This window comes from Amblyomma americanum, chromosome 5, assembly GCF_052857255.1.
Source record: "Amblyomma americanum isolate KBUSLIRL-KWMA chromosome 5, ASM5285725v1, whole genome shotgun sequence".
Lineage (NCBI taxonomy): Eukaryota > Metazoa > Arthropoda > Arachnida > Ixodida > Ixodidae > Amblyomma > Amblyomma americanum.
In genome coordinates, this window is record NC_135501.1 from 30669506 (window position 1) to 30690243 (window position 20738).

The following is a 20738-nucleotide window of genomic DNA, read 5'->3' on the forward strand; positions in this document are numbered from 1 at the left end:
AGAAAAGGTTCAAGCGGAACATAACATGAACTATTGAGAAAAAAGTTGAAGATATGAAAAAGCATGTGCAACTTATGAAAGAAAATTTGTAGGAATTCAGAAGTCGGATAATTACCCCCAAAGAGATCTTTCTTGTGTGAGAACCGAGAATAACCATTTGCGACAGGAAAACAAACGCAGTGTAAAACTATAGATAGATGTAAGAAGGGAGGCTACTGATCTCAGTACAGTTCGAAGAAAATTAGTGTGTGTGCGTGTGCGAGTGCGCGTTTCAGTCGTCTACGCAGCGTCTCATTCCGACGCTCTCGAGAACTGAAACCGGTCTCTTCCGCAGTTGAAGAGTCACTCCGGGATGTGGCACGACTTCTAGCCGCGTCTTCGTTACGACGCTTCTCAAGACGTGCGGCGCGTTCCTCTGGCGTCTCTTCCTCGCTCCGTTCTGTCGTTGCGTCTTTCGCGCTCTCCATAACGACTACAATACACAGAGGCGAAGCGCATATACATAACCCCCCGCGAGGCGACTCCTCCTCTCCCTCTACAGCAGCGGAGCACATCTGGTGGAGCGAGCGGCGACGGCAGCGGCGTCGGCGGCGGCGCCATCTGTTGAAGCGCGGCTGAGGCGTTGCTAGGCAACAGCGGCTCAAGGTCGTTCGTCGGCCACGGCACACAGCATGCGGCATACGGCAGAAGTGCGCGACGAGCCGTAATGGCTCGCTCGCTGGCGTATTAAAGCTTTCGCTTTCAAACACGATGAGAACCTATTACTCAAAACGTAAACAATTTACAGTTGCCTAAGCCTCCATTTAGAGCAGGAGATGGCGCCGAAGAATGCGTCGGTTTTGCTGGATTTTGTCCGAAGCGGCCGTGCACTGCGCCGCCATGTTAGTTAAGGAGCGAGCGCTCACTCTCCGCAACGCTAAAAGAGATCCAGTAAAGTGCTAGAGGCCCTTTAAGTGGCGGCGCATGCGCAGATGTGGCAAGCCGAACATGGTAAACGGTAGCGTAAACACAGTAAATATAGGATATAGCCTCTAATATATTCAAAGTGTGCCTTATACTTGAGGTCATTTTTCTGGTTGCCAGTCACTGATGGGTCCGGGTACTATGGTGCAGAGTACTTCATCAAAAGTACGGTTAATGCAGTATTTCTACGAGAAAATACACGTCGTCAAACAACTCCGCGACGCTAAGACCGGACCCGAAAGGCCGCTTTTGCACACCAGGCCGTTTACATTCGGCGCGCGCCCTTCCCCACTGGGTGCACCGACATCACATTGTTTTTGAACAGGGTGACGTCCATTCCTTACTTGTTTCAAAGGATGATTAACGCAGCTTTCGCCGAATCATATTCCATGAATAACTGTTGCCATTATTTCGTCAAATCATTTCGGTTGGCGGGAAATTTTTTCTATGCTCAGTGAAATGTATTCGTTAAAGAGTTCTGGTTTGGTTTATGATGGTTTATGAGGGTTTAACGTCCCAAATGTACTCAGGCTATGAGGGACGCCGTAGTGAAGGGCTCCGGAAATTTCGACCACCTGGGGTTCTTTAACATGCACAGTGCACGGGCCTCTATAATTTCGACTCCATCGTTATAGAGTTCTGCTACACTAGTAATGTTCTTGGCTTAAAATTCGCCGTTTCGTAGAATCGAGGCAGTCTACTAGGGGATATGAAACAAAAAACAACCAAGAAGAAAAAAGCCACAAAATACGTGTTTTGAGAGAAACAACAGACATCCGCAGCAAATGCCGGAACTCCTGCGCTCAGCTGCGATAGAAATTAAAATTTTCAACGAAAATATTGACCTCGATTCTTGAGGTGCACTCCTTTTTTCGGCAGCGGTGCCCAAACATACACGAGCCACGGCGCACGCTGCTGTTTCTGTGTGTCCAAAGTGAATAAGGAAAAGCGCTTAATTAGGGAAAAAGCCTTAATCATGGAGTGGAATATATATTTACTGCCAGAAAAAAGGTAGAATCTGGGATGCTAGGGGCAATAAATGTTAAGCAATAAATGTTAAGCAATAATTGTTAAGGATGTTAAGCACAATAAATTAAACACAATAAATGATGACTGAATAGCACTAGCGCGGAGCAAGTAAAAACACCAAAACGAGAAAAACAACAACAGAACTATCTCTTACACTAAGGTTACGCAGAAGTTGCACATAAGACAAATAAAGGCTCAATGAAAAGTTCACATGTCCGCATCATGCATCGGACTTCACCTTTGAGTGCATAAAACAACATACACGTCGGTCGCCAACCGCTGGGGACGCCGTAAACTTGCTGCAAGTCCAATCCGTCTTTGCCTATCAGGCACCCCACTAAAGGAAAGTCCGAGTGTAAAAATCCTTGGCTTAATGATTCACGAATCAGGATCAGCGACTGCATGGCTTTCTCAAGCAAAAAGGCAAGCTATTCAGACTTTGGGTTTGATTAGAAGAATTGCTCCTAAAACTAGTGGAGCAGGCCGTTCGTTACACAGCAATTGATGAGGGCCGTTCTGCAGGCATGTATTGTTTATCAAGCTCAGTGTCAACATCTTACAAGAGCCCAATGGGATCGTCTTGAAGCCGGGCACCGAGAGGCTATGAGGACCATTACGTGCCTACCACGCATCACACCGGTTATAGCTTTACATGAGAATGCGCAGCTCAATACCATTGAAGAACTGATGCAGCAACGCCGTGATGCGCGCAGCCTTAAGGCCAGTCTATCGCACTCCACGCATGCACTGAGGACTTATGCAACGTCACTCTCTATTCTTCAGCCGAACACGTCAGTTCTTCCCCCTTGGAAGTTTGTACAGTTCAGTGACAACAAGCCAACAGATAATCGCCGACCGACATCTGCAAATTCTGCATCGGTGCTTCGCCGGAAATTTGAAGAACAAGATGCTTGCCTGCCTGAAGGATTCATTGTTGTGTACGTAGACAAATCATACAAGCCTGCGAAGCAACAGCAGCAATCTACTGCCCGTGCAGACCTGCCCTGAATCAAACCTCTAGGTTTAAGCTTACGGAACCCCCTTCGTCCTTTTGTGCTGAGCTCGTTGCGGTTCAAAAAGCACTCTGCTCCGTGGCCGCCACAGCTATGCTATGATCTGCACTGACGCCCTTCAAGTATGCAGTTGCTACGACGTGTTACCCGCTGTCCAACGATATTTCAGGACATACACCGGCTTGCGGCACGCATGCCGCAGCCAATACGTATTGAGTGGGTCCCACGAGATCTGCTGACCTCTGAAAGCCAGGCATATTTAGCGACCCGCCTGGCGACTCCAGGCTCGTCATTGCCTCGGCTCCCTCATTTGGACAACTTCACCCTCCTCTCTTCAAGAAATGAGCTCCTCCGGCGCCGTACACGTGCTCTCGTCCCTCCGTGTGCGGTAACCCTCCCCGCGGTCTTACCCGTGCAGAGGAGGTTACGCTTAGGAAGGTCCGGGTCGGGGTTGCCCCCACGCCTACCGTCACTAGAAGTGGCCTCAGTATCGAGATTTGTTTCCTCAGTCTGGGTGTCCGATATGTGAACACGAGGACACTGAAGCCGATATTCATCACTTACTGTGGCACTGCCCCGCTCTCAAGCCTACAAGTATCCGGCCCCTGAAGGTTGCGGGTGTTTCACCAAGCAGCACTGCTTCATATATTGCCTGGACGCAGGATCCGTTCCATCGTTCTTTATTGCACTTCATCAAATCAGCTAGCCTTTCTCCATTAATTTAAACACTACTACATCTTTAATCATACCTTCACCCATCATTGATGGCCTGAGGCAAGAAATATCGCTTAAAAAAAGTCCACAAATCGGACTGCGTTTTATGAATCCACTGATTCATGGGATCTATAGACAATAAAAGGTTAAAAACGGATTCGACAACCTGAACACATACACAGTGCGAAAAATATTCGGTAATTGCGTCACAAAGGAACCAGCTTCCTAGCGCATTTCAGGCTGGTCTATAACGTCTGCCACGCGCAGATATTGCCCCAAGTGCAGCCAGCAGAAAAACGGCAGCGCATCGAGGCCGTGGCGACAGTCACAGACGACGCTTTCCCGGACAACACCGGCGGCTCTCATGAAGGCGTTCATGTCGTCCAGGTCGTAGAGCTTTCTTCTGGTCGCGTTCTCGGCTTCATTCTGATCGACTGACAACAGCTCTTGAACATTTGAGACGACCACGGGGTCCGGGCCGAGTACTTCGAGAGCCTCTGCGCCCCTTTTTCAAACCATGCGGCACGGAACGGCAGCGCATTGTTGCGTGCTAGAACTTCTTGAATGCAGTCCAGGTGTCTGGCTGCAGCACGCAACCGAGACGCCTTCACCGACAGGATGGTGCAGTTGGTCTGGATAGCCTTGGCATGCAGGAAGAAAAACACCAGGCACGTTTTCTCGCTTCGCAGGTTGTACGTCAATGCACGAATCTTCTTGCTTGAGCAGACTATATCGACGAGAAGTGCTGCGGTTTGCCTGCACAGACACCAGTGCTCAACGACCAAGACCGTGATGCTGGTGTTGTGCCTGAGTGCGTCTAACAACGTGTGACGGCGCACGTCTTGCATAGAAGTTCATTTCGACCTCGTTCAACGACTTGGTCTTCCTCAGGAACTGTGCTAGAACCTTGGTTTGCTCGGCTTTAATGGTGTCCAACAGGCATATGTTGGACACCCTCAGGGTTGTCACCTCATGCAACGTGCATATCTGCGTAAAGCGGCGGAGCATTTCAGCACTGACTTCTCTTTCGACGACAGGCATGTAGACGCTACGAACTCTCGCCCCCTCTGACATCCTGTCCGACAGAGGGTGGCAGTCACCAACTGTTTCGATCATCCATCCGTTTCCGGTGTCGCGAATGGCGCGGTACGAATCTTCGCCGGCATCGAAGCGCACCTCTTCGATTGAACGGCTTTTGTTAAGAGCTTCAAAAAGCATCTTTTTGTCCTCCAAGAAGAAATAGAAAGGCAGCCTCAGTTTGTGCAGCGACGTCAGAGTACGCAACATGTGGAAAAAAAGGCAGTCCACAATGCTAACTCGTGGGTAGACGTCGCCTTCGTATGGCTGCTCTGACATTAGCATACGTGACTCCTTTGAGAGCCAGAAAGAGCAGGAAACTATCGCCAGCTCTTGTACGATCCCGGCAATGGATACGGACCTCGCCAGGGCCCAAACGTCACTGATTTCGATGTGGAAATAAGTCAGCCGTAAGGTAGTCAGCGTCTACGAGGCTTCCACCACTTCTGCAATCGCAGCCACGCTCAAGATGGTCGTTTTGACCGTAGCGACAAGCTGAAGAGATTTTAGGGACCTGAGCTCTTTTAGAACATCGCAGAAATGATTATATTCTTCCTCCCTGAACATGGTCACACCCAGGCACAGATCGCTAATGGCTGCGTTACTCTTCAGCGCTTCCGAGATGCAAGACATACCTGGTGGCTGCCAAACTCTCGATACTGGCTCACCAAGAAACCGCTCGACCGCAACCCTATGTAACTTAGCATTTTTCGCGATCAGCTTTGCCAGGAGATTGATGTTATCTCCGTTATCGCCGACGTAGACTGTGGGGCAGATGATCTCCTCGAGGTCGGGCAGGAAGAGCGTTGCATTCAAAAGCTCCTTTGAAAACCAAGATGAAGAGAGTCCTGCGCACAGCTGCAGGCTTCTCAGGCGAGTGCACTTGGCCACACCGTCACAGAAAGGGGGAAAGTTCCACGACCAGGCAAACAACCCCCATCGCTCCACTCGGATCGCGATCACGCAGCTGTGATTCACGAGCAGCCAGTGGAAGAGAACCGCCGCACGCTGGACGCGGTAGCCGTTATCATGAAAGCCGTACTCGCCAGACGAGACGACGGCAAAGAGCTGTCCAGAGCCGTCCCGTATCCCGAGCTGCGCGTGTATATGGCCCAAGACTCGGTTCCATTGTTCCAGCTGATTCTGAAGCTCGCAGCCAAGCGGGCGACCTGGAACGAACCGCGCCGTCAGGTTGGCTCCGCGGCTCCACAGTAACGCCTTCAACTCCTGAAGTCTGGCGTACGCCATGACGGCGGACGAAAAGACTTCCGGCCAAAGATCTCTCAAGTAGGCCGCGTGCTGATGCAGAGCGCTGTCTTTTGGAGCCATCGTAACCTGCAAGGGAGCAGAGCGTGTTCGAATCAGACTTTCGTGACATAGCATGATCTACACAAGTGTCGCATGTTTCTTTTTTTTTGTTTTTGCTGAGAAACAATTATCAAAAGAGAGCAAAAATGAAACAGAGAAGCACCAGCAAAAGGAGAGCTGGCGCTGTATGCTAAATTGTCCGCACATTTTCTGTCTCGTTTATTGAACTCCGAAAAATTGTGTAGTCGGCTGAAAATTTATTTTTTTATCAAGGAAAAATTGTGTGCCTCCCACCTCACAGAAATTATGTTCCTGTCCCCGTATAGCAGGGTATTATACCTGCATATCCCGTTGCTCAGTATTATAATCAAATATTCAATCTTTGAAGACCTCGTAGAGTGAATCAAGTAAAGAGGAGGATGAAGAGCTTCTGCATAAAAGTAAAAAAAACGAGGTGATTGATGCTGATGCGCTGCACAAATCTGAACAAAACGCTTTAAAAAATTACTAACAAAAAGGAAAAGAAAAGTACAAATGTGTTGCTAAAATAAGCACTCGGAATATAAACGTAGATCTGCATAATTATAAAGCTGAAGTGACACAGTAACCGCTCTTTAAATTTGACAGGGTTACGTTCAATGGTAGCTGGTATCGTAAATAATTAATCTCCTGAATTTTGTATCAATCAAAGTGGTTCATCAAATGTAACAGCTGATCCTGGAGGCGCTGTGTGCTCACGGTGTGCGACAAACGTCGTCGCAAACGTGCTTCTGAATGAAGTCATTAATTAGCACGGACAGCGGGAGTTGTAGAGTAGCAGGTGAAATCGGGATATTCCTGACATGTTGCGTTTAAAGACCAATCTGGGGAAGATCGTGTCATGCTTGGATACTGCTATTATATATATATATATATATATATATATATATATATATATATATATATATATATATATATATATATATATATATATATATATATATATATATATATATATATATATATATTGTGGTCAAAGCGAACCTCGAGGATCTCGACCGATTTTATTGCATTAATTGGGCAAGTCTAATTTGGGCGCCAAATTGCGGACGTGCATACGCAGTTTGGTTTAGAAAAATGTTTTATCTGGGCCACTTCGGGCAATATTTTAAGGGAAAACAACTTTCGATCATGTGACACTTGTATTCGCACTATTACATTACACAGGAGAGTTGCGAGGTAAGCACGGGCTGCGACCTCGACATCGGAGAAAACTGATTCGCTCAGTGATGGTCCCTGTATTCGTCAAGCAACCGCCGAATTCGAGAAGTGCTTTTTATCCACTGCGTATGAATCGACCGCGTGGTGGTGTCGGTGGCCACGATCGCCATGTGATGTGCTCATGGGACTCTCATCGTACACGCTGGAAGAAGCGCTGTTTCATTGCTCTCTTCGAAGTAAACGGTTCACTACATCTGCGTCTTCATTCTTAACCTCACCTTGGTGAATTCTCCGTCATGCCCCAGGAGTAGCCTGACCGCGGTCATTAGAGATCTCCCATATATCTCCGACTAACCCATCCTCTGCCAGCTGCGTCCATCCTGTCCCGAGCAAACTTCCCTATCTCATCTGCCCACCTAACTTTCTGCCGCCCCCTGCTACTCTTGGGTTCTCTTGGAATCATGTTACTCTGGACAACCGAAGTGCATATATTATCTTCGAATAATTCCGTGCACACTTCGTCTTCGGGAGGTCGACTATATTCACTCACTCGCGTTTCTTCTATCGCCCACTCTGCCCGCTTCCTGTCTGTTAACTTTACAGCTATCATTTCCGTTTGCATACCCAATGCGCTCTCCTTAATTTAACTTGAACACGTTTCCTTAGACTCCAGCCGCAATAGTGGACTCCGGCAAAGTGCAGCTGTTGTGTACTTTCCTTTTCAGAGACAATGTTAAACTGCCATTCATCATCTGTGAGCACGTGGGGACAATTGACCTCAAATACCTCGGCCTATCCTCCACCTCAAATAAAATCGAGTGTCCTCAGTTAAACTTAACAACTTGCCCTTAATAACGCTCGCTTATCATTTTTTTCTTACACTAATTAATCTTTCCGACACATGCTTGTCTTCCGACGACATGGTTGCAAAAACTCACTCATGCCGAAATTATTCCGGTGCCCTCCACTACGGAACCTCATTCCTCCTTGCTTCTTCTCTTAGTCTCTCCGCTATTCTTGCCCTTACGACGAGAATCAGGTGCCCGCCGACATGTGAGACAGATACTGCGCCATTTCCTTCCCCTCCCCCCAAAAAATAATAGAAACGTTTGTATTGCCTGGCTTTCACGCTGGATATGAGCGTCACCAATGAAATAACACGCTTGCAATACGCCTTCCACACCTTAATAAAAACCACTCGTTAGTCTCCCTAGTCCCAGCATTAGTTTCCTTTCTATGTTGGCATATAGTACGCAAAAATACCGCCAAAAGCAGATGATTGGGCAGCCGTCAATTGCTCAGTTGGTAGAAACGGAACGTGAAATTGGGAAGTCTTAGTTCTGTTAACACCGGCGCTATCTGTTTGTTTTTTCTGATTCCTGATTAATATTCTTTAAGCGATAAAATAATAATATTATTAATTACCAGTTATTCAGCGCTAAAAATCAGGAACAAAAATTCCTATACTCGTTTCGTTACAGTTGGCTTCCGTCATATGTTGCACAACTTATTCATTGCCGAAAGTTGTACTGACAGGAGTCAATTTTGCCCATATTTTTTTAGCTCCTCTGCCGAACTTGTGTACTTATACTAATGTATTTCTGACCCGCCGCTGTGGCTCAGTAGTTACGGCGCTCGGCCGCTGACCCGAAAGACGCGGGTTCGATCCCGGCCGCGGCGTCAGAATTTCTATGAAGGCGAAAATCTAGAGACCCGTTTGCTGTGCGATGTCAGTGCACGTTAAAGAACCCCAGGTGGTCAAAATTTCCGGAGCCCTTCACTACTGCGTCCCTCATAGCTTGAGTCGCTTTGGGACGTTAAACCCCCATAAACCATAAACCCCTAATGTATTTCTTACGGGAGATCCCCAGACAGATTTACTTCGGGACCTCCGAATGTACGATCTTTTTGTGCACATCTGATTAATTTTATTTTGTTTAAAGGGGTTGGGACATCCAATTTTGAGGCTATAGTAAGCTTGTTATAGGCTTCCTCTGTATGTAAGGTCACCTATGGCTTTAATTGAGCTCCAAAGAGTCCCTAAGTGCTCTTTCTCTAGATGGATGCACATCGCTAGCGCCACGTAGAGCCCTGGGAACGATATAAGTGAAAAGCAGTGACATCACAACACAGTAACGTCACGTACTATAAACGGGGACATCGGCGAGGCGCAGCTTCGGCGACCCTTCGGTCGGTGTGCAGATCGGCATATATACCGTCGCTGACGCACCAGCCGGCACCTCATATCGGCGGCCGAGCGAAACCTTCACGTCGATGAGACAATGACTCTCTTGTTTGAACCTTCTCCGTAATACGAATAAGTGAAACGAGCGACTACATTTCATGTGTTCACCCTTCGGCTCACCTGCAGTACGAATAGGCCTAGCGAGTCCGCCGGGTTCGTATGTGCAATGTCGGCGATCGTGGAGAGTGAGTTCACAAGTTTTAGCGAATACAAATGGTCATCGAGCGTAGTTCTGACAACATTGACCTTAAATCGGGGATTGTTTACATCTTAGGACGCAAATACATTAAGGGGACCTTTCCAGCGATGGCGTAGAGGTAGAACATCCGCCTCGCGTGCAAGAGGACCGGGGCTCAAATCCTGGTGCCGCGCAATTCTCCACCGGGTTTAAAAAAAGAAATCCGCGTGTCGATGGAATTGCATAACCAGGCCTGGAGTGCGGCATTATCTCGGTGACCAGAACCGAAAACGCACTCTCTCACCAGAGGAGGATTTGGCCACCCTGGTGTAGTACTTGGCCACAACCTTCTATGATCAAACCAATTAACCCTCGGCCCTCAGTCCCCAGCGGCTGCAGAGCAACTGACCACGGCGGCGGTTAGACCTGTGACGCAGCGGAGGGTGCTAAGAATCTCTGGCTCCGGACAGGCCGCCATTGGAATCTGAGCCTGGCAACGTTTAACGCTAGAACTTTTGCTAGTGAGGCTAGCCTAGCAGTGCTGTTCGAGGAACTAGCGGGAATTAAATGGGATGTGATAGGGCTTAGCGAAGTTAGGAGGACAGGTGAGGCGTATACAGCACTAAAGGACGGACACATACTGTGCTATCGCGGGTTAGAGGATAGACGAGAACTAGGTGTGGGTTTCCTCATTAATAAGGATATAGCTGGCAACGTAGAGGAGCTCTACAGTATTAACGAGAGGGTAGCAGCTGTAGCAATTAGGCTGAATAAGAGGTACAAGCTGAAAGTGGTGCAGGCCTACGCACCCACATCCAGCCAAGATGACCAGACCATTGAAAGCTTCTATGAGGACGTAGAATCGGCAATGAATAGAGTAAAATCGCTGTACACTGTACTGATGGGCGACTTCAATGCGAAGGTGGGAAAGAAGCAGGCTGACGACCACGCGGTAGGGGACTATGGGATAGGCTCTAGAAATAGCAGGGGAGAGTTATTAGTCGAATTCGCGGATAGAAAAAATTTACGGATCATGAATACCTTCTTCCGCAAACGAGAGAACAGGAAGTGGACCTGGAAGAGCCCCAATGGTGAGATTAAAAATGAAATCGACTTCATACTATGCGCTAAACCTGGCATCATTCAGGATGTGGCCGTCCTCGGAAGGGTGCGTTGAGGCGACGATAGAATGGTAAGGTCTAGAATTAGCTTAGACTTGAAGAGGGAACGGAAGAAGCTAGCGAAGAAGAAAATTGACGAGTTAGCCGTAAGAGGGAAAGCACAGGAGTTTAGGATAGCGCTGCAAAACAGATACTCGGCTTTAACTGAGGAAGATGATCTTGATGTTCATTCAATGCACGATAACCTGACATCAATAATTACGGAGTGCGCAGTAGAAGTAGGCGGTAGGACAGTTCGAAAAGATACCGGGAAGCTATCTCAGGTGACGAAAGATCTGATTAAGAAGCGCCAAAACATGAAGGCATCTAACACTACCGATAGAATAGAACTAACGCAGCTATCAAAGTTAATAAATAAGCGCAAGGTAGCCGACATAAGGAAGTTTAATATGGAGAGAATCGAGCATGCTATAAAGAACGGAGGTAGCCTAAAAACAGTGAAGAGGAAACTAGGCATAGGTAAAAACCAGATGTATGCATTAAGAGACAAGCAGGGCAATGTCATTAGCAATATGGATAAGATAGTTAACGTAGCCGAAGAGTTCTACACAGACCTGTACAGTAGCCAATGTAATCAGAGCGCTAATGAGAAAGACAGCAGTGCACAGCAATGCGTCATCCCGCCAGTAACGAATAATGAAGTAAAGAAAGCCTTACAAGCAATGAAAAGGGGAAAAGCAGCTGGGGAGGATCAGGTAACAGCAGATCTGTTGAAGGATGGAGGGGACATCGTGCTAGAAAAACTAGCCACCCTGTATACGCAATGCCTTATGACCTCGACTGTACCAGAAGCTTGGTAGAATGCAAACATTATCTTAATTCATAAGAAGGGAGACGCCAAGGACTTGAAAAATTACAGGCCGATCAGCTTACTATCCGTTGCCTACAAAGTATTTACTAAGGTAATCGCTAATAGAGTCAGGGCATCGTTAGACTTTAATCAACCAAATGATCAGGCAGGCTTTCGTAAAGGATATTCTACAATAGATCATATTCACACTATCAATCAGTTGATAGAGAAATGCGCAGAATATAACCAACCTCTATATGTAGCTTTCATTGATTACGAGAAAGCATTCGACTCAGTGGAAACCTCAGCAGTCATACAGGCATTGCCTAATCAGGGGGTAGAAGAGCCTTATGTCAAAATACTGGAAGATATATATAGCAACTGCACAGCTACTATAGTCCTCCATAAAGTCAGCAATAAAATTCCAATAAGGAAGGGCGTCAGGCAAGGAGACACGATCTCGCCATTGCTGTTCACCGCATGTTTGCAGGAGGGATTTCGAGGCCTGAATTGGGAACAGTTGGGAATAAGAATAAATGAAGAATACCTAAATAATCTGAGATTTGCTGATGACATTGCCTTGCTGAGTCACTCAGGAGGTGAACTGCAAATCATGATCAACGAGTTAGACAGGCAGAGCAGATCGATGGGTCTAAAAATTATCATGCAGAAAACCAAGGTAATGTTCAACAGCCTAGCAAGGGAACAACAGTTCACAATTGGCAGCGAGAGCCTAGAAATTGTGCCGGAATACGTCTATTTAGGGCAGGTAGTGACAGCTGATCCGGATCATGAGAGGGAGATAACTAGAAGGATAAGAATGGGGTGGAGCGCATATGGCAAATTCTCGCAGATCATGAGTGGCAGTTTACCAATTTCCCTCAAGAGGAAAGTGTACAATAGCATAATCTTACCGGTACTCACCTACGGGGCAGAAACGTGGAGGCTAACGAAAAGAGTTCAGCTTAAGTCAAGGACAACGCAGCGAGCCATGGAAAGAAAAATGATAGGTGTAACGTTAAGAGATCGGAAGCGGGCAGAGTGGGTGAGGGAACAAACACGGGTTAATGACATCCTAGTCAAAATCAAGAGAAAGAATTGGGCTTGGGCAGGGCGTGTAATGCGAAGGCAAGATAACCGCTGGTCTTTAAGGGTAACGGAGTGGGTTCCAAGAAAAAGTAAGCGTAGCAGGGGGCGGGAGAAGGTTAGATGGGCGGATGAGATTAAGAAGTTTGCAGGCAAAGGGTGGATGCAGCTGGAAAAGGATAGGGTTAATTGGAGAGACATGGGAGAGGCCTTTGCCCTGCAGTGGGTGTAGTAAGGCTGATGATGATGACGTCAACGGGGAAGCGCCGCTGCTAGGCGGTGTGACCCAGTCTGTCGGTCAATGATGCAGGCGCCCGCGGCGGCAGATACAGTCATCGGCGTCGCTTGAGGGCAACAAATTAAACCATTTTGTTTATCTCAAATGGGTGCCGAGCATACCTTTAGATACAACAATTTAAATTCAAGTACTGGACACATCGAAAAAAGCAAAAAGGCAGTTACAACGAGTCAGAAGCGCCGGTCTATACGCGCTGTCAACAACCTGGCTATGAAGCATTCCCCAGGCTGGTGCTCGCATTCTTCGGCGATTCTTGCAAAGTAATCGCACTGCGAAAACAAGTAAACCTGTAACCGGCACAAAAAAATGAGCTTGCTTAACCTAAGTGGAATTCAGCTTGCAATTCATGCCGAATTAACGCGCAGTTACGGCCTGTATACAGATGCAGATATGTAAACAAAAGTAGCGCCGAGATGCAGTCCTCGTCATGGGCGCATTCCTGGAGAAGTTACATACCCGTGCGGTAAATGCTGAGTCCTATACAATTGTCTGGTAGCATTGATTTAGCCAATACATGGACTGTCTGCTAAACAAGCAGCAAACATCGTGAATGCAGCCACGGGATGCTGAGCGCGAAGTGAAGAACCCCAGGTGGTCGAAATTTCCGGAGATAGCCCGAGTCGCTTTGGGGTGGTAAAATTCTATAAATCGTAAACAAAAACCGTAAAACTTCATTTGGTCCTTTGTTTTGCTGGCAGGTTCTCACTTGAAGTATGAGATGCGGAAGCAAAGACTAGAAAGCTTTCAGGAGGCCGAAAACACCAAATTCACTCGAATTTTTTGGGAAACTTTTTTCCGCCCATGCGAAATCCCATGGTAGTAGGGAATCACCTCAAACTTTCTTGTCCTCTCTGTTGCATGCTCGGTATTGGAAGCAGGCTTCTCCATTTCTTTCCCCAAGGATTCAGCTACCGCCAACAGCAACGAGTTAGCAAAAGCAGAGGCCTCTAGTCGGACCACCTGCTCAACAAGACTCTGCTGCACAGCATGCGGGCAACTTTTTCTCAGTGCAGTCGAGAAGCACAGGTTCGCAATCCCAGTTTTCAGCATTTTCGAGTGAGTGGAAGTATAGGCTTAAGGGGTGAAAAAATTTTCCCAGCAATTTCGAGTAAATTTGGTGGTATTGGCCCCGATATCTTTCCAGCCGTTGTGTACGCATCTCCGGCCCCAAGCGAGAACCTGCCTGCAAATTAAAGCACCAAACAAAGTTTACGAAGTGTGCTGTGTGGGAAGTGTATTCTGTCCCTGGGACTTGTGGAAAAAATTTCATTGGGCAGACGGGATAGTGCTTAAACGAGCCACTCTGGGAACACGGAAGAACGCGGCGTTTTGGTACAGGGAGCAACCTGGCCATACATGTGAAGGAGTGCCAAAACTGCTCCGGTTTTTCTTAACAGTACAGCCATTACTGGCCGCGGGAAGTCTAGGCACGAGCGCGAACTGTTAGAAGCGTTTCTAATCAAAAAGAACGAACGTTTTTGCATCAGCGACCTGTATGCTATTCCCACTGACAAAGAGTGGCATTTGTTGTCTGGTTTGTAAACATTTTTTCTGGTTATTCCCGCTGACAAAGAGTGGGATTTTTTTATCTAGTTTGTAATGACGTCCGGACTTTGATGAATGCGGCATGCATGTGTGCTTGCGCAAGTAGTGGCTTTATATACGTGGTAGAACCAATAAGAAATCAGCTGAAAGTCCGGCGACAGCCTGTGTCTGTCTTCTCCTGGTCCTATGTCTCTTTATCGCGACTGAATGCTGTTCGAGAGATTCGGCGAGACATACACGCTGTCGATTTCCCTCTCGCTAACGCGGCCCGCCCAGGTCCTGCCCGCACGACCTGGGTTTAGTACGCGCCAGCAGCCCGTCAAGTCCAACTCGTCCAAGAGAGACGCAATGCCCGTGTGCCCATTGGAATGCGCCCCGCGCGCAGTGCTGTGACGCGATGGCATCAGCAATCATCCGGATACGACACACAATAGAAATAGACAAGGTGTATGACTCGTGCAGGGCCCACCAGCTTATATTCTAACCCCTCAAAGATCTAATGCTGTTTGTCGCGGTAGCAAGGCGCGTAAATGTTTTTGCACGCGCATGCAATTGCTCAAATCCACGGAGATGAAGCGGCCTTAAAGGGGTCCTGGCAGCCTATTTTCACGCGTACTCTGTTTATCGCCTCTAATCCCCAACAAATTAAACTACAATTTCCCCAATTTTAGGTTGATTCTGTGCGGTAAATATGTTTAAAACAAACTTTTTACTTCTTTTCCGAAATGCTTGCTGGTCTGGCAACCTCTGTTCACTGACGTCACGAGCACATACAAGCCACGCGTCGTCTCTGCTGCGAGCTGCTGAGGTGCTTGCATGCACACCGCAGACAGCGGTAGCTCGATTTTTTTTCTTTTAGTCTAGCGAAATAAAATGAATTTTCCATGTTCTCTTTTGGAAGCCTTCAACTTAGTACGCGAGCTGAGTTATCCTTGGGATAGCAGACTTGCTCGTGGCGCCTACTTTCCGATCGTTAAGGAAACAGAAATCGATGGACCCCTGATTTATTAGTTACGCTTAGAAACATGCTGTTCGTATGTTATGAGCAGTTAAGTGAAGTGCTCCCGTACTTGAAAAGCGGCACGTGCCGTGCATGCCTTCGCCGATGTGCGCCGTGAAAGCCGCGGCGTTTTGTAGCTAGCTAGCAAGTTCTTGTCCGCTATTCATCGCTCGATAATTAAACTCAAATTATCTAAAGGTGCCCTACAGTAACCCTGAGGCACGAAAGCAGCAAAGAAAAGTGCCGAGCGCGACGACTTCCGCGCTGCGTGTACGCATTTGTAAGTCAAACATACATTTACTTCGACACATAGAACCTTTTTGCAGGAACCAAGCCGCTTACAAAACCCTACGTGACACGAATGCTTTCACTGTCCGCACCGATGAATAGTCTCCGCCGTCTAAATGAATGCTTCGAAATAATAGTACAGCATTTTGCAGTGCCTGGGCATTATGCCCCAGGAGAGCGACGATTACGACAACTGCAGCCCCGCGCTGAGGCTGTTTACATGGCTGTGCGCAAACAGTACTGCTCGTTTGCGTGGTATAAAACGCCAGGTGGGATATCCTTATAAATATTACGTACTCTTGCTCCAAATTGCACTTTTACTCATTTACACACCATGATAACACTGCAATAAGCGCCGATGATGCTATATCGCCTCCTTGGGAAACGCTTCGCGTGGGATAGCAGCGCTTTCCGCTAATTGTATCTGCTTTCTCTTATGTCACCAAAATTTAATTTTAGATCAGTTTAGCTAATACACGTTCGAAGATTACTTGAATAATAAAAACAACCAAATTTGCTGTTCACAGACGACGCCGACGGCTGCTGCCTTCTGCACATGCTATGCGGACCGCGGGTCCCATATATGGCACTTACTCGCGTCCTGCGATGTAGGAAGTCGTCGCTTTGAGGGCACTGTAGCGAAAACTACGCTCGACAGCTGTTTGAAGGCGCTAAAATTTTCGAATTCGCTATCAGCAGTCGCCGATATCGCACACACGAATCATGCGTACTCGTTAGGCCTCATCACAAAAGGTGCCGGCGGTCCACCGTCAACCGAAATTCAAGAATATGGCAAAAGTTCCTCACTGATTAGTAACAAAATGTGAAGATATGATATGTAGCCGCTCGTTTCTCTTTTTTCGATACGGGTAAGGTACACAAGCGCAGTTTTTCCGGCCGTCGCCTCGCCGGGCGTGAAGCTTTGGCTCGGCCGCACAAGCCCAGGCGACGGCGGCGAGCGGCACCGTCGTTCGGCGTTTTCTGCCCGTGTCGCTTGCCTCGCCGATCGTTTCTATGCGCAGGCACCGAACGAAAGCACATCTTCGTTGGCACACGCACATTTGCGCATGTCGCCGTGCCTAGCATGAGGTACAATAATTTTTTAAATTCTTAAGTTTTGAAATGTCATACCGACTAATCCCTTACTACTCTCTTCTCGTTCCCACTAAGCTGACTATTTAACATTACTACGATACGCGATCGTTGATCGTGCTGGCGTCGTTGTCGGTCTAGCGTGAAAGACCAGTGCGTCAGTGACGGCATTTCCGTACCGATTAGCCCACCGACCGTCGATCGCCGTCACATCGGCCTATAGTGTGACCGTACCCTACCTATACCGAAGAAGAACTGCGTTACTGTTATTATCGCTTTTGCGGTACCACTCATTCAAATATGGGGGCGACTGCTACTTCGATCGCCCGCAAAATTAAAGGGGGGAATAAGACCTCGCTGCGCATATTGCAGCAACGAGAGCAGACTACTTTGCTCCGTGCATGTGCTAGTGACTTCCCGAGAGCTTCCAATATGGTGGTCGCTGCTGGTGGGAGGAGTCTCCCAGTCTCCATTTTGATCGTAATTTTGGGGAAATACAACGCGTCCAGGGCAGCCAAATTTCGAATATTGAATCACTTGAATAAGTTACTGAAGCAGAAAACTGCAATATGAAGAGCGAACATGTAATGGCCCATTTAAGTGTTCTGGTTACGACGCAACACCTTGAATCCTAAGTCGCGAAGGAAAGTTAGGGCGGCACCCCCGAAGCCCTCTTGAAAAACTCAAGTAGCACTTCGTACCGAACGACGTGTCGAAGTTCGCAATTTTCTCCTGCCCATGGACATATGTCTGTTGCAAGGCTAACACGTCGAAGGGCTTGTAGTAGAAAACATTTATTCTAAAAAGGTAGAATAGAGAGGCGAAAAAACAGATTTTGCGTGGAGTCCTTATTTCAGGACCCCAATGTCCTCCGCAGTTGCTCTTGCTTGAGATATCAACTTTCGCTGCGTCGCCAAGTTAGAGCTGAGCAGGGCAGACTCCCACTGTTCCTCGGAGTGATGTTTGTCTAGTTCGGGGTGCTTGGGACCGGAGCAGCCCCATGTTACATGATATGTTGTTGGAATTCCGCCACACCAGGGGCAGATGCTGTCATATCTGTCGGGGAAGATGATGTGGTACTTGTGTAGGTTAGGAAAGGTGTTCGTCTGAAGTTGTCGCCATTCCCTCGCCTCTGCCGCCGTTAGCTTACTGTGTGGTGGGGGATAGACTTGTTTGTGTTCGGAGGAGGAGGCGCTCGCCGTACGTAGAGGGGAGAGGGGCGAGGTCGGGGAGGTTAGTCGCTCGGTTAGTATATCCTCCAGCTAGACTGTCCGCAGCCTCGTTTCCCTCGAGCCCCTCGTGCCCCGGAGGCTAAATGATTTTGTGCTTGCATGTGGAATTTTGAACTTGTGGGGTAGTCAGAATGGGAGCGACGGAGTGTGGAAGTCTGCCAGAGAGGAAGAGGCGACACACGGACTGGGAGTCGGTAATAAGTTTACTGATTTCCCGTAGCATCGCCATGCTGGACTGCGAGGGCAATTGCAGCAGTTTCTGCTACTGTGGGAGAGCAGTTTCGTAGCGAGGCGCTGGCGATTTCCTTGAAATTGGCGTCCAAGACGACCGCCAGCGCGTTTGTTGAATCGGGGTACATGGCTGCGACGACGTATAGAGGATTTTGTGCCTGTCGATGTGCGCGGCGCAGATAGTCCACTCGCGTCTTTCTGGAACAGGGAATTTCTCCAGCATGAAGTTTTTCAAAGAAATAGTTTAATATACAGGGAGTTTCTATGACAACGAGTTTCTCCACATTTCAGTTCCTCTAACAGAGAATTTCTTCAACATATAGTTTCTATAACAGGAAGTTTCTCCCTCAGGGTGTTTCTCAAACAGAGAGTTTTTCCAACATAGAGATTCTTCAACATTGAGTTTCTCCAACATAGAATTTCTTCAGCAGGGAGTTTCTCCAACATGGAGTTTTTGCTAGATTTAGTTTACCAAAAGGGAGTTTCTCCAACAGGGAGTTTCTCCAACATGGAGGTTCTCCAACGAAGAGATTTTTAACAGGGAATTTCTCTAACAGAGAGTTTCTTCAACAAGTAGTTTCCCAAAACGGAATTTCTTCAACAAAGAGTTTCTCCAACATGGAGGTTCTCCAACTAAGGGATTTCGAACAGAGAATTTCTCTAACAGGGAGTTTCTCATATTTGGAGTTTCTCCAACATAGAGTTTCGGCAAGATGTAGTTTAACGAACAGGAAGTTTCGCCAACGTAGAGTTTCTAAAACAGGGAGTTTCTCCAACAGGGAATTTCCTAAACAGGGTGTTTCTATGACATAGAGTTTCTCCAACAAAGAGTTTCTCCAACATGAAGTTTCTCTAACAGGGAGTTTCTCCGACAGGGAGTTTCTCCAACACGGAGTTTCTCCAAGAGTGAGTTTCTCGAACACGGAGCTTCTCCAAGATGGGCTTTTTTTCAAACTGGAATTTTACAAAGCAAGGAGTTTCTATGAAAAAGAGTTTCTCTACCATGGAACTTCTCTAACGAAGTTTCTCCAACATAATGTTTCCAACATGTAGTTTACCAAAAAGAAGTTTCTCTCAACAGGGAGTTCCTCCAATATAGAGGTTCTGCAATGAAGGGATTTACAATAGGAAATTTCTCTAACAGAGAGTTTGTCCTATTTGGAGTTTCTCCAATATGGAGTTTCTGCAACATGTAATTTAACGAACGGAAGTTTCGCCAAAGTAGAGTTTCTAAAACAGGGTGTTTCTGCAATAGGGAATTTCTTAAACAGGGTGTTTTTATTACATGGAGTTTCTCCAACAGAGAGTTTCTGTAACAAAGAGTTTCTGTATTATGGAATTTCTCAAACAGCAAGTTTCTCCAAAATGAAGTTTCTGCAACACGGGGTTTCTCCAACATGGGGTTTTTCAACATGGGTTTTCTCCGACAGGGGCTTTCTCTAACAGGGAGTTTCTCCAGCAGGGAATTTCTAAAACAGGAAGAATCTCCAGCAGGTAGTTTCTCCAACATGGAATTTTCCCCGACAGGGAGATTCTCTAACAGAGAGTTTCTCCAACATGAAATTTCTCCAACATGCAGTTTCTCCTACATGGAGTTTCTCCAACATAGATTTTCTCCAACAGGGAGTTTCTCCAACATGAACTTTCTCCAACAGGAAGCTTCTGTAACATAGATTTTCTCCAGCAGAGAGTTTCTCCAACATAAAGTTTCTCCAACATGGAGTTTCTCAAACATGGAGTTTCTCCAACATGCAGTTTCTAAAACATGGAGATTCTCCAACAGAGGTTCACCAACATGAAGGTTCTCCAACATGAAGTTTCTCCAAGAAAAATTTTTCTCGAACAGGGAGTTACTCCAACAGAGAGTTTCTCGAACAAAGAGATTTCCAATAGAAAATTTCTCTAACAGTGAGCTTCTCCAATGAGGAGTTTCTCCAACATGTAGATTGATCAGCCGCGAGTTTCTTCAACATAGAGTTTCTCACCCAAAGAATTTTCTCCAACCGGGTGTTTCTCCAACACAGAGATTTTTAACAGGAAATTTCTCTAACAGGGAGTTTCTCCTATATGGAGTTTCTCCAACATGTGGATTGATCAGCCGCGAGTGTCTTGAACATGGAGTTTCTGTAACAGGAAGTTTCTTAGCGGGAATTTCTATGACAGAGTTTTTCCAACATGAAGTTTCTCTAACATAGAATTTCTCCAACAGAGTTTCTGCAACATGGTGTTTTCTATCATGGAGTTTCTCCAACAGAAAGTCTCTCCGAC